Source organism: Ambystoma mexicanum, chromosome 6p (genome assembly GCF_040938575.1).
Source record: "Ambystoma mexicanum isolate Mex_15411 chromosome 6p, UKY_AmexF1_1, whole genome shotgun sequence".
In the NCBI taxonomy this organism is placed as follows: domain Eukaryota; kingdom Metazoa; phylum Chordata; class Amphibia; order Caudata; family Ambystomatidae; genus Ambystoma; species Ambystoma mexicanum.
The window spans coordinates 386,393,803-386,409,569 of NC_090935.1; the positions used below are offsets into that span (position 1 = coordinate 386,393,803).

General features: G+C 45.5%; 1 protein-coding gene across 1 annotated transcript in view; it reads right to left on the reverse strand.

The window, feature by feature from the left end:
* FYB1 (FYN binding protein 1) overlaps positions 1 to 15,767 on the reverse strand; it is an 838,597-nt gene that overhangs the window by 713,924 nt on the left and 108,906 nt on the right. The window lies entirely within an intron of this gene.

The window sequence follows — 15,767 nt, forward strand, 5'->3', positions numbered from 1 at the left end:
GTTGTGTTCTGCCCCTCCTCTCCGTCATACAAATGGACAAAATTGAGCCATGACAGGAGTCACCAGCGTGTAATATTTTTTTGGTACTGATTCCAGCTACGTGGAGTCCAAAAGGAGAACCATACTGTGCCATAAGTACTAAAAACATGTACCACCTGGCTGAACCTGTAAAAATGAATCAAAAATCTAAACTGAAAAACTACACATTTCAGACCCCTAAATGACCAATGTTATCTTCCTTTTTATTTTGAAAAAACTGGCAATAATAAAATTCAAAACACTGTTGCATATTTCACCTTAATTTTGAATATTTGTCTATTGATTTTAGAATTCTCTGTTGTTAAATTCTATGTTTCTCTTTCTAGTGGGGCTTACATTGATCACCAGCGTGCTGTAGATCAGGGACGTCCTTTGGGGTTTACCAGGGGTCACACCTGTGACCCGTGAAGTCTCCCTTGCTACCCCTAAATAAAGGGGAAACAACTTTTTGTTTTTTATAAATTGAAGCTCCTGGGCGGTGGCCAGTGTCATGTGACTCTTTGTTTCTGGAGTGGCTGGCTTTCTTCTTCTGGCCTCTCAAAAAAAACAGGGGGTTCCACACGTGTAACACTTTGAGCAGTGACCCTAAATAAGAAAGAATAGGAATAACAAATATTTTGTCTTTCTGGAATTCTATACAATAATTGCTATACTCATTAAAGGTTTATTTCAGGCACACTTCAGGGGTAAGTTACTGATTTAGTCTGTTCTTAAACAGCTCAAATTCACAATGCAGACAAAAACTTTCAAAAAGCATTTAGTGTAGCATATGCATCCATTTCGGACTGTGTATTTTGCTTTTCGCAAGTTGCAGTTATAGCATGTGTTTTTCTGCCATTGTCTCTTACGATCATCACTAGACATTCCATCTCGGTGTCCTCGGTCACCTGACAAAATCCTTGTGCCTAAAAGCTTGTGTACAGTGTAGAAATGTTTGACCATAGCACATGAAGTGGCCCTTGATTTCATTGTACCACAATTAATGCTTTGTTGTAATGTGTCTATCTTTCCTATCTCCGTGGCATGATGTTCAGCATGTTTGTTTGCATGTATGAGGTAACGAGTGCTCAGAGTACGGGATGCTGTGTGAGTGCAATGCTTTCCCTGCGCTCCTCTAAATTCTTTAATATACAGTTATGAACCCTCCCAATGGTATGTATTTTGTAGATGAACTGGCCTGCTGTCAAATCTCACCTGTTTCATGGTATCCACTACAGAGTGTAATTGGCTAGCTCACTTTGATAATATTCAGACATGTAATTACTCATTTTATATATAGCTGGTAAGATAGCTGTGGTTGGTAAAATAGCTCAGTGGGTTCAGCGCTCGCTGCTGCGATGTGTGTGTGATTTGCAGGTTGCAAGTTCAAATCCCAGCAAGGCCAACTCATCCTTCTGAGGTTGATAAATGAGTACCAACATAGGTTGGGTGATATTGTATGTATGTTTGTTCTATATAAAGCGCTTTAAGTGCTCCATAATAACACATCATTATCACTTGGCCCTGGACATCTGCTTGCATTCACAGTAATTTGGTAATATGGGCCTATACATGCTGATATTAATGATACATTTGGTGATCCATTGTTGTATGAAATGTATATAACATTACAGTGATATCGTAACCATATTTTTCATAGTGTACTTAGGAACAATGCTATGTGATGCCACTTCCTGTTTTGTCAAGGGGTGAAAGATTGTGTCCCATCGCTTCCCATGATGTCACTTTGGGTGGAGTCAAATGACATCAGAGTTCAAGGGTTGTGTGATGTCACTTCCGTTATCCCTGGTATTTTGGTGAATTGACGTCCCTGCTGTAAATCCACTTTTTTATTCAGATCTATTGTTATTTTTATTATATTTATTTTTGTTGTGTCAGAAAACCCCTCCCCCTCCCCATCTGCTTTTAATCATCTTCCAGCAGCATTATGGCTGTGGCATGATGATTTAATTATCTCTAACCCTGTTACCTGCTGTTCTACCCAAATACAGTGAAAGCTTCGCTATCTGGCTCCCAGTTTACGGGAACGCTCTATTAACTTGCATCTGCCATGGCAGGGAAGTGCAACATTCTCATGAAGACAATGCCAGATAACAACGCTTTCCAGTCAGGTAATCGAGCTTTCTTATAATGGAGAGACGGCAAACAGAGCAATTTGGTAGGAGCTTTGTTATCTGACATTTTTACTCTGTGTTTAGTCCCTCTGTAACTCGGAAGACCGACATTTAGTTAACTAGCATATTTGATTTTGCATACCATTGGGCCATTGTTGGTGCCAGCTAATCACGCTTCCACCAGCCATCTAATCAAGTCTCATAGAATACCTTATAAGGGCATTCAGTATTAGCTATAGGACTGCAGACTTGCTTCCTAGCTTGTTTTGTTATCTACGCTTTCCCTTGACCTGGACACTCGCCTAGTTTCTTACGGTTTCCTTCTTGTACTTCCGTGTTTTATTCTATTCTGGTGCCCGGAAGTGCTCTGTTACACGTGGCACTCTGTACAAATCACAAGTAAATGAAAACATACAAATGAGTATCAAGGGAACATGGCATTGCCATAAGAAAGCTCCTCGGCGTTGTTCTTGGATGTGTTAATACATGTTGTTTTCCACTGAAGGAAAGAAAACCGTGCCAGCAAAATACCAGAGAGACAATTTTACATATTCAAATAAAAAGCTGCCAATGTGATAAGGGGAGATTAACATGGATGCAGATGACTCAGAGGGGGAGCAGAGGCGAGGCCCAGGACGCAGCGCGCCCCGCCCAACAGGGCAGCTTTTAAACGCTTTTACATCCATCTTTAACAAAGTGGAAAGAAAAGGGTATTTCCTACACTTTAGTATATGTGTTCAATTCTTTACTGCTAGCCGCCAACAGTCCCTTTTTCCATTATCTTGTCTAAGTACCCAATTCACAAAACCTTTTTGACGCTATTTAAGGACGTGTGATTTGCAAAGTCGGTGCGAATGTGCGCATCTCCACCCGAGCTTTGCAAATACTTTTGCAAAACTATGCAATTGGTGAGGGTGGGCGATAATTTACATGCATGGAAAAGTGCATCCCGTATTTACAAACAGTATGCTCCTGTCCATGCACAGAGACTCCATGCATTGTTCTGCGCCTGTTCACAAAAGGCCCAGGGAATGCACAATGAGCAGACATGTCTTAAACAACCAGCGGCCAGATTGCAGAAACGTTGCACCGGTGTTAGCAAAACTGCATTGACGGCACATGTTTTTGCTCTAAGGTAGGGTTTTGAAGCCTTTGCCTCTCCATATGTTTTGGACTACAACTCCCATCAACCCTAATAGGCATACTCGATGAAGATAGCTCATGGGAGTTGTAGTCCAACACATCTGGAGAGCCAAATGTTGCAGACCATTGCTCTAGGGCAATTTTCACCCTAGTGCTTATACCATGAAGAATTGCACTTGTGGCAGTGCACATGTTTTCTAATATATATTCAAAACATCTGGACAACCAAAGGTTACAAACCCATGCTCTAGCTCTAATATGGTGTAACCGTGCACTTGCAGCACCAATGCAAAGTTCTGTAGTCTGGCCCCAGGACATTGCAGTCTGAGTCTCTGCTGTCCTGCATGGATTTCTAACCCCTTCTCAAGAGTAGAAACTCATTGTTCTTATTTCATAATTCAGCAAGAGAGACCCTTTAGGAAGTGTCATAATTAAGTGCACTCCCCACACTGGGTATCTGGGAATACATTAGCTTTGGGTGCACTGGTGCATAGCTCTGGGGCGCACTAGTGCATAGCTCCTGGAAATGCACAGCTCAACTTTGTGAATTTGGTTACCTACATATTTTATAGAATTGAGAATTTAAAAAATGTGTCTTCCCTGTTTGATTTGTTGTGAAACAGACCATATGCATGTTGCGATTTCATCATTGTTGATTGCATCTAATGCAATCAGTTTTTACATTTGTTCGGCCCATGCCTCTCCTCATGCCCCCACTTCCTCCTTCAGGCCCCTCCATTTCTTTAGCTCATCCACCATAGTGCAGTTCTGCATTTTGCTTATATGTATGTTTACGTTGTTATAAAGCGTGTACCTAGTTGGGAACCAACCGGGCATTGCACAGGCCAGGAGAAACTTAAGACATAGTAACGGGTAGGTGATGGGACCCCCCTGGTGGACAATTGGAGACAGGTTGGCTGGCAGTGCATAGTTTTAGGTGCTAGTTGAGGAACTGAACAGTAGCGTCTGCCTCGTGCTGAAAATGTAACTTAACTACTGATTATGACCTCAGCCCAGTGCTGGAAATGTAACCTAATTGAAAATACATCTTGTAACACCATTTCTACTGCAACTAGCGCCTAGATGCCTCAGGGTTTTGTACGATGCTATAAATACATAACATAAATAAATAAATATGGAAGCCCCTTTGGGTTGCCTGGGGAAGGTTGGAAACAGCTGCCTCATAGAATTGCTCAGCTGGAAATACAGAAACACATCCAAGGTCGAGAGCTCATCCATTCCCCGCAACTCATCTAATGTTAAAAATTTCCAGTTTGAAAGCAGGTCAAATGCAGACTTTTCATCAAGGCAACATAGCTCCTCTCACTGGTGATGGGAATGCCAGGGATGTAGATTATCGGTAGGTAAGTCTGTGGTATAAATGATCTTGCCCCTGGATCTCTGCTCAATGCGTACCTGCGCCTGAGATCCACCATATTGCTTACTCTAGTTGCCTGTCAGATGCCGTGAAGATGATGGACCTCAAGAGAGGCTATTCCTCTCTCTACCTCCACATTTGCTTTGTTGCCCCGATCTCCATACCAATATAAGAGATGCCCGGCCTGAGCCCCATTATAGTAAGTTTCAAAATCAGGTAGTGCCACACATAGCAGCATCACCATACCCTTAAAGTACTCTCTGGGCAGTGCTAGCAGGACATTAAGGAATATATATAGGGGCCTGGGCAGTAATACCATTTTGAATAGGGAAATGAAAACCTACCATGGTGATTGAGGTACAAGTTCATCCATCTGCCCATCGCAATTTTGGCCTTTTCTAACATTTTTCTTATAGTTGTTTTTCTACAGTATATTCGAGTGACATTCTATGTTAACCCCTAGATATCGAGTATAGTGGGTATGCCACTGGAATCCCCACCCATCCTCATATCGCTCCATACTGTCTGACATCGGGAAGAGGACGGATTTTGAAGGGTTGATTTTGAGCCCAGAGAAATCCCCAAATTCCAGAATCTCTCGCTTAATCAGGTCTAGTTTGTCCCTGGGGTCAGACCCGAAGAGCACCATGTCATCCGCATATAGAGAGATTGCTATCCTGTGTTTGCACAAATGATCCCCTCTGTGCAGGTTTCTCTCCCTGATCTCCTCCGCTAATGGTTCTATCGCCAGGGTGAATAGCAACATTGACAAGGGGATCCCTGCCTGGTACCTCTTTCTAGCATTACATCGTCCGTGAGTTGACCATTCATCCTGATCTTGGCTCTAGAGTTCATGTATAGTAATGATACTAGTACGATAAACTGCTCTCCCACCCCCATCTTGCGCAAAACAGCAAATAGGAAGGACCATTCTATGGAGTCAAATGCCTTTTTGGTATCCAACAGTGCTGCTACTATGGGCACGTTTTGGGGCACCATCAATAGGAAGCTGAACATCCTGCGTAGGCCATGAGAAGTTGATCAACCCGGTATGAACCCAGACTGGTCTACTCTGACCATTCTCTGCATCATGGGTGCTAGCCTAGTGGCCAGGATTTTAGCTAGAATTTTTCTGTCTAGGTTAATGAGGAATATGGGCCGGTAGGAGGAGTCATTCATTCGGAAGCTTGTCTGGTTTAAGTAGCACCACCACTACTGCCTCTCTCGGGGATTCCAGCAAGTCAGCCGTCTCTCAGACTTTGGTGGAACATTTGTAGCAGATAAAGGGCCAGTTTGTATGCATATTGCTTATAGAACTCGGCTGTAAACCTATCCTGCCCCAGAGATTTTCCCAAAGGGAGTGAGCGGATAGCCCAGAGTACCTCCTCCAGTGATATTGGACGTCCCAATTGTTCCGGTTGTATGTCTCTGCACCAATACAAAGCCACTCATTCCAGATAGTTCTCCACCTCCCCCTTAGAGACCTGAACATGAGATAAATATAACTGTACATAAAATCTACAGAATTCCCAGACAATCTTCAGGACTGCAAACTTCTCCTCTCCCTGTGTGTCTGTTATGGACATCACTCGGTCTCGGGGGTCGTCCAATTTGGCGTCCCTGAACAGTAGTTTACCTGGTTTCTGCCCCTCCCCATTTGCCGCATATGGTATTGCGGTCATTCTTGGAGGTACCCCCCTGGGGGTTCCCTTGGTGTCGGGGGCCATAATTATGCTGATTGTAGTTGTACCCCACTCCCTGCCTACTACAGCACTGTCTGGAAAAATGTCCCCACCTCCCACATGTCCAGCACTGACCTGGTCCCCCTCCTCTTGGCCCCGGAACCCCAAACTCACCTCCGCTAGACCCTCAGAACCCACCTCACCCTCGTTGCTGTCCTCCTTGCCACAGTGGCCCTGAGAATTATGGGTTGTCGCCCCACTGTCCGTGTCCTCCTTCAGCCCACACTGCTTCCATTCTTGCATTTGCCGTGTTAGGTGCATATCCCCCTTCTTCCACCTGTTCTGGTGTTGGCCCTGTTGTTACCACAGCTACTTTCACTAACTTATTTTGGATCAGTTTTGCTTCCTCAGCCTGTCGCCTTTGAATCGTTTCTTTCTCATGCTCTTTTCTACTTCTACAATGGTGAACTATAATGCTTTGAATTTCGGGCCATCCATTTGCTTCTATCCCCGCTATTTTGTCTAGCGCTTTCTGCACTTCCTTGGGTAGACCTTTTTTCACTATAAAATAGAAAAGCACTGTTGATTGGTCCCCAGCGTTGCCTGTTTCTGTCCTCCATATCTCTTGGACCCTTGGACGCTGAGAATAAACTGTGCAGCATCTCTGTCATCTCCCATAGTACACTGCATGACTGAGTGTAAATCTGGGGTATTGTACAAAATTACCTACCCCCAAAAGTCCTACTCCCAAAAGTGAATAAAAAATGTATAGGGGTAAGGTGGGTGGACACATATATATTTGTGGAAAATTGAAGAAAAAAACAGACATTTGGGGGTCGAACTTTTCGGTTTGGTAAAATGATGTAGATCCAAATCCAGAGTATCTGGGAACGCCTGTCACAAGGCATCCTACACTCTGGCCCTCACCTTGTTAAGTGAGGCCCCACCATGGGCATCAGTGCTCAACATTACTCCTGGGTATCCCGCTTTCACCCACACATTTTCAGCTTGGTGTCCAACTGTGGCCACTAACAAGCTTTTAATATCCCTTATTGCTAAGGGCACTCCTGCTGTGTTCTTTTCAAAAGCATATATCCACTTCACCGCCCCCGCCGTAAGTAGTGGGAGTGCCTTAAGGTGGTTATTCTTGTCCATTTGTACCCAGGGTACATAGTGAGGCCTCCCTGCTCCCTTGTGTATGAGTGGCATTTGCATTTTAAACTTGCCTTTTCCGACTTTATTTTAGCTAATGCTATCCTGCCAAACCTCTCCCTCAGTCTTCCATCCCACAAACTTTCTAACCTCAGTGTGTGCTGGGGCGCTTGCTCTGAGTCTCCTTCCATATCGTGCATCTCCTTCCCCATCATCCCTGGTCTCATAAAAATCACTCCAATATTCCTCATCTCATCTCTGCGACCCAACATTCTCGAAGCCCAAGCTGTCTGTCTCTCCGTCACACTCTAAGTGAATGGTTCTTATGGATGCGCTATATATTCTGAATATAAAATACCCCAACTTCCACTCATCCCCTACTGATTCTACCATTGCCCCTATAGGTGGCACAGGTGTATCTGCCTTGGTCCATCGGATGCTGACCTAAGCCTGGCTAGTTCGGTCCGAGTTGATGCCAGTGCCACTTCTAGGTCGCTTGCGCTTACCCCGATGTGGACAGTGGCCTCCTGGGGTGATACTTAAGCAGGAGAAGAATCCGTGGCCAGTGCTGGGGCCATCGTACCTGCCGATACATATGTTGGATTGGTGTAACCTTCCACTGGGCAAGTTGCTAGCAGATATATCCCTTGTTTCCCTTCTGCATTCTTCCCATTTTATCCTGTACCTGTCTCTTTACTCCTGTCGTGTGTCGCCCCTTCTCTCTTAGGATCTTCTGTTTCCTCAAACAATTTCCAGAGGTTCAATAATACCCTTCTATTCTGCAATGGTCTTCCCTTGTATTTTGCTATCAGATAGGTAGACATATGTTCCAACACGCATCTGTCAAAATATCCCTGATCTGGCCAGGAGTGGGGCATCCCCCTCCCCTAGTCTCAGTCACCCATTGACTGCAGTATTTCTTAATCTTTTCACAATACATGGGGAGAGCCTTGCATATGTGGACTAGGGGCATAACTAGGGGTTATTCATGGACTTTTCATCTGCATTTGATATGGTTTATAGATCTAAACTATGGTCAAATTTGGAAATGATGGGTATGCCTGAACACCTACTATATGTACGGAAATAACACTGCTAGGGTCAGGCTGAATAATCTAGGTCTGATGTCGGGCCAGATCAAAATTAGAAAAGGAGTCAGACAGGGATGTGCTTTCGCACCTATATTATTCATACTGTTTCCTGCAAACTTTGGCAATATTTTTATGGAACAACTGAACGCATTCCCAAAAATCGGGAATAATAAAGTAGGATGGATAGGCTACGCCAATGATTTGATTATGCTAGATAACATCTATACGGTTATTTGCCACACTGCAAAGGCGGTTTTCGTCTATGCTGAGCTGAATGGCCTGAAGATACATTTAGGAAAAACACAATTTATGGCTGTTGGTCACAAATGTTGTAAAAAGGCTATAATAGCCTGTCCTTTGGGTAATATCAGAAGGGTTACCTGGTACAAGCATTTGTGCCATGAGGTTACATCAGTAAGAACAAGACAGAATAAGAAAGTACAACAAAACAAGAGAGTAAAAACATTGTAAACTATGTCTGCAGTCATGTTATTTTCTAAGCGGACCGCCGGGTATAGTCTATTTGGCATCTTGAATATATATATAAACAGAAATTATCTGCTGCCTTCCAATATGCCTTACATCTTACTCGGATTGGTCTTCCTGGTCTGACTGTAGGGAAGGACTCATTTGGAGAAGGATATTGGGAATAAAATAACTACACCCCACTGGCGATGGGGTTGACATCTCTGTCGGCTCTTATTGAGTTTAACAGAGACAAGCTATATTTTAAGATTAAGTATCCACGACCAGATTCTCTCTTGTTCATTCTTAAATCCTCATTGGAGGGAAATAATTGTGCTACATTGCAGAAATGTAAAGAAAAAAATGTGCAGTTTTTTGGCAAACTAGGATGGGAACCCAACTGGGAGCATGGAGAAGGTATTGTGCTTAAAACATTTAAAAGATGTGTGGAAAAATGGTATTGGGTGATGAGCCATGATAAAGTTGCCCCTATGAAGTCTCTGAAGTACTTCTCTCAGATGTTCTTTACCTATAAACATCCCCAAGTCTATCTCAAGTTATTGCCCCCCTCCGGCTACACAGAGAATATTCATGAATTTAAGGTTACATTGCTTAGACATCTTAGTGGTAAAAGGGACCTGGATGGGTATCCCACCCGAAGGCAGGACCTGTAGAATGTGTCTTGATATGCAAACATTTGAGTCAGCTAGACATGTCTTGACCTGCTGCCCGACCATGAGACCGGTATATGAATGCTACTTGTCTAATTACGTTGAAAATCTGGAATTTATTACAAGTGAACTATTCTGACTAAGGTGTTTGTCGAGCTTCAGTCATGGCCTAATAATTGCCATTACACATGTTTGGAAAAGTGTCAACAGCTATCTGGTCATATTTGAAGAAGAAGTAAAATTGCCTTTTTTGGCAGGTCTGATTGATATGTTTGCTTATTTGCTTTTTTTGTCTCTGTCAATTTACTATACTTTATTTTGGAAATCTTAGAGTGTAAAATTCCTTCTTTAAAGTGTAAAAATTCCTGTTACTGTTAATTTAGTTGAATTTCCTTTTTCTTTTACTTTGTATGAATTTTAATTGCGATTGTTGTGATATTAATTTTAACTTTTCTGCATTATTAATTGGACTTTGAATATGTAAATTAATGAATTCTTCTCCTGAATTTTATTATTGGTGTATTTGTGTAAACGTTTAATACCTGTATACACAATATACCTAGTCTCAGTCACCCATTGATTGTGGCATTTCTTAATATTTTCACAATACAGGGTCTTGCATATGTGGACTAGGGCATTTCTACCCCCTTGGTCATGTCTTCCTTGTGCCTGGTAGTAGGGCTGCGCCTATCCTGCTGCGCCACAGTTACACATTGCTTAGTTTAAGGAATATGCAGTTCAGTTCTTGTCAGAAAATGCAACTTAATATCATCACTAAACGCAAAGAAAATCATCAGTTCAATTCCCCAATCCCATTATCCCCGCTAGATTTTTTACACTTAAACCTCACACTCTCCTGTCATGCCTGCACACACCCCACATACATGCCCCTCCTGGGCCTCCTCCTTATGTCATCAATACATGGGGCAACCTTCCCCCCTTACTCTGGTGGTTCCCTCTATTCCATTTTCCTTTTCCTCAATATCCTTAAAAAGAATTAATTTAAAAAAGAAACACAATTCCCACACTCCACACTTATGCCACATTCTCAATTTCACTCACTGTGTGGTCACACTCCTCCATACATCCAGCCCTACTTTGTTATCCCTTGCAGGCCATAGAGGGTGCTAGAGAGCCATCCAAGATGGCGGCTCACTAGCGAGCTCGGTTCTGATCCCGAGAAATATCCTGAAAACATTGGGCCTCATTCCGAGATTGGTGGTAGTCATGGCGCTATTTGAACCATGACTGCATCCAATAACGAGACCGAGTCCGGTGTGGTGTAATGGGGATTTACCGGTCTAGTCCTACCCTGGCGGGACCGGTAAGTACCCATTGCACCAACCATTCCCCATTCCCATTTGAGCCCCCATAGGGCTCAATGGGAAGTGGGAAGGTGCTATTTATGGGCCTGCTAGCGGCCTGGTCCCCTAACGGGACCCGTAATGGACATGTGGTATGACCACACGTCCCTAGAGGTTCCCAATAGGGGACCTTGGAATCGGGTGGTAGGGGATTACCAGCAGTCTCCTTACCGGTTCCCGGTATCCCCTTACGCCCGACTCATGATGAGGCCCATTGCTTTACAAGCTTGCAAACTCCCCTCCACCATCGAAGTGTACAACCTGAACCCCCCGAGAAGATCCGTGAGCTGACAGCTAGGCACTGTGTGCAGCGCCGCCCACCAACACCTCAACCAATGTTGTGGCAGTGGGGGAAGGGCCGCAACTCTATAGCAGCAATGAGCGGCGGTGACATCGAAGGCAAGCACCAGACGAATCCCTGCCAGAGGGCCCCCCAGCCACGGCCCCCGATGACGCTCCACAAACCGCAGAACTGTGCTAAAACCGTACCCCAAGCAACCTAGAGAGGTGGGCCACCGGCGGACCGGCACCCAGGAAAGGAGTCTTTGACAGCGGGCGTGGCGGAGGCAGTCAAGAGCCCGCCCAGTCGAGCGGACGGTCTGGGGCCCCCGAGTGAAAAGCAGCACAGGGCGCTGCTGTGTGCCGCTGGGCCACGAACGCTGCACGGCATTGCAGAGACAGTGAAGAGGCAGAATCCACTGAGGCCCGGAGATGCACAATCAAGAGTCAGGTAGGAGCAACGCCGGGTCCAGCCCCTCCTGCCCCATCCTCCTGGAGCCGCGCTGCGCATGGGTTGAAGTGGCCTAGGTGGCGGAGCGGGCCGGTCCTGCAGTCACAGGGGCCGGCACCCCTCCTCCGCCCCCCCTGCCCTCAAGAACACTACTATTAACAGCCACAGTGGACCGGGGGCCTCCGGTCCTCCAGGGATGGGCAATCTTGCCCCCCCCGGATATGATCTCGGCTGTGCCCACCCTGTGGGCCAGAATAGTCATTTAATCCCATGATCCGGGGCAGCCCCCACCTTCTCACGGCATGCCAACACAGCAAACAGACCGGCAGGGGAAAGAAGGAACTCCTCCAGCCACCAGTGGCAGCAGCACACACACACCACAGCCTGAGACCTCCACCTACAATAAAAGCACCCATAAAAGCCGGGAAAACGCCCCGCTTCCTCACTGGGGGCCCTATCCATCCTCATTAACACTCTCCAGGGGTCAAGCTGACTCAGATAGAACCACTACGTATCGTCACACGAAGCACCAAACGCAGGAGAGGAACTGCATAAGTAAAATCAATTATCATCAGCAGATCGTGACAACAGCAGAAAATTGGAAAGGCCCCTCACAACTAGCCGATAGACCAGAGGCCGCCAGGAAACCTCACCAAAGCACAACCTAGCCGGACAGCAGGCAGAGTATCCAGCGCTCCACGTGATCTCCTACCAAAGCCTGACCGCACAGCATCCATCAACACACTGGCTAGACCTGAAAAGCACCGGCCACCGGAACTCGCCCACCCTGACACACAAGATCTCAGCTACTCTTAAGAAATACAATGCCTAGGCCGAGAGACCCAGTCAATACCCCCAGTCACATCCCTCAACAACTGGACAATCAAACTCAAAGAGCACCCGAGACATCACTTAGAAAATCTTTCCACCCCCCTAACTGCCCTGACACGTCACTGTGAGGAAAACATCCCCAATATGGGCAAGACAGATAAGTTGCAACGAAAACTGACATTCGAAGCTGGGGCCATAGCCAAAAATCCCAAACAACCAAACCAAGAGCCTGACCTAACACCAGATATGGAACAAAATAATGAGCCGGCACCCTCCCCCCCAACCTTCGACATTCGAGAAATACTTCTCGAACTCAAGGCAGCCATAGGCAATCTTGATTCCAAAATCCACACCCTCTCATCCAAAGTGGACCAAATACAGCACCGCCTAGATAAACACGGTGAAAGGCTGGACACCGTTGAACAGAGGGTCTCCGATTTGGAGGACAACACCTCATCCCTGTCGACCAAAGTAACGTCATTAGAGCGCCAGGTGAAGGAAATCGTTGCTAAAAACGAAGACTTGGAGGGGCGTCACATCACCACATCAGAGTGGTGGGGGTAAGAGAACAACAGGCCCCATTGAAGATGGAAGACTTTATAGAACGGATGTGCAAAGACATTTTCGGAGCGGCTGCTTTCTCTCCACTGTTCGTTGTGGAAAGGGCGCACAGAATTCCAACCAATCACCTGATCCCTGGAGCAGCACCCCGCCCCATCATTGCCAAATTACTGAATTTCAGAGACTGCGACCTAATACTCAGGCTAGCCAGAGATAAAAGCGACATCCAGTATGACAGGGACAAAGTCCAGATTTTCCCAGATTTCTCACAGGCAGGGCAAGCATCGCGCAGAGCCTTCAGAGGGGTAAAACGCTGCCTATGAGAGGACAAATACAATACTCAATGGTATTCCTGGCCAAACTATGTATCCTCCATGCAGAAAAGACACAATTCTTTTTGTTCCCAGAAGAAGCCAATTCCTTCTTAGATAATATTGGCTGCCACCCACTATGAGGAATGCAAAAGCCAAAAAGGAGAGAGAGAAACGGGAGGGAACCTCCCTGAAAGCAACTGTTAGAAACACTTTGCATTCTGTCAAATCTTCGAGGAAGAAACATGAGCATAGGTCCTCTGCACACCCCTCGGCATCAGTAGTTCTTGGAAGGCACTAGCGTCCCGAGCACAGCACTGTTTGCTATGTTACAAGGTGAGGGCTCTACATCGGGCGGGTTGGGGGTTTCCCGACAGGGAGGGGATAGAGGTAGATGGGACTCAAGTTTTGGGAAGAGTACCCAGTTGAAACAAGTTAATCATTTGAAGCATGGACCGACCAAAACCAAGACGTACTACACCCAATCCCAATTGAAACTAACAATCCCATGCCAACTGCCAAGACAGCTACCCCAAATCAGTATATGTCCAAGGAAGATCGCCCAGAACAATAAACCAAGACAACCAAAGACTACGCAGCTAAAACAACGAAAAGAAATCAGACAAATTCAAACTAGCTACATGGAACATTAAAGGAGGCAACCAGCCGACCAAAATGAGGAAAAGAACACAATATTTGCATTGACACAAAATCGATGTGGCCTTGATCCATGAGACACACCTGCACCCCACCTCAGAAAACCAATGGGCAAGAATTTGGGGATGCCACAGATATTTCGCCTCCTTTACCTCTTACGCTAGGGGGGTTGCCATATTGATGAACAAAACAACCGACTTCAAGTTGATACAGACCCAAAAAGACTCTGAAGGCAGAACACTACTAGTCCATGGAACCATTGATGGGGAAGAACTCATCCTGATCAACTCCTACGGCCCCAATACAGACAGCCCTAACAACTTCGACTGGGTGAAGACACACCTCGAACCCAACAGGGAAGCCACAATAATTTGCGGTGGTGACCTTACACCGCTCGACCCACGCAAAGACAAATCACACAAAACAACGTCCTTGTTAGGGAGAATTCTCAAGAATGGCTAATTTCCCTTACCTACTGAGTCCCTCAGCAGCTTTGCTGGATTTCTAGGATTTATTTTTTTACCTGGTAAGAGTGTGAGCCCTTTTTTCCCACTCTTACATGTGTTTTGCTGTGTGTGTTTAGCATTTTCTTGTGTTCATAGACTATGGAGCTTCACCTACTCCATAGGCATCATCTGTTTATTGTGTGTTACACAGAACCTTCCATGCAGTGTCACAGGGTTGTCTTTTAGACTTCCCAACTCAGACTCCCTTTTCTGGAACTGACTACTGTCTCCCAGAACATATAAAGATGCCATTAACTTTATTAGTCTTTTAAAATCCAAAGACCCAGTACACTCTATCTTACATAGAATACTGGAAAGGGTTAATACTTATCCCTTTTTGTCTGTTTCTCTTGGAGCATTGTTTTGCTCCCTTTTCATCAAGACTTGGCTAGTGGCAGTGGTAACTACCCTATTTTTCCTACCGCGGTTATCTTAAATAACCTTGATATTGTTTTAGGCTATCATGGTAGCCTCGAACTTAAACCCCCTGGTCCATATACATTTTTATACAGTTCCGGCTGGGTTTATTCACCATTTCTTTTTGAAAATGCCTTTCTCATGTTTTACTCTGCACGCCAAACCAGGTTTGGTTCCTTTGTTCACCGTCTTTTTGCAGGCTTCCCCACAGGCGCCTGAAAGTCTGGGTCGGCAGGATGTGAGTGTGGGGTTTTAGGACCGCTGCCATGGGTTCCCTTGGTAACCCAAGTCACACTCCTGTTTGATTGGCTAGGTGACTGTCCTGGCGGGACAGCCACCCTGCTGTGTGATTGACAGCCAGGCTCTGTGAATGGGGGAAAACTGCATAAAAAGCAGGTCTCTGGGATTGGAAAGGCAGAGTCGCCACTGGAACGAAAGAACCGATGAGGAGCTGACAGAAGAGGACCCCTACAACGGCTGAACCGCCCGGTGAAGCCCTGCTGCAGGTCCTAATCTTAAGACTCCAATGACAGAGAAGATCTACCAGGAATCTTCTTCCCCTGAGCTGGTGGCACCAGCCAGTTCGCCCAAACTGCAAGCCAGCACTCCCTCCTCTGGTTGAATTTGCTGTACAGAGCTACAGTGAACCGGATAG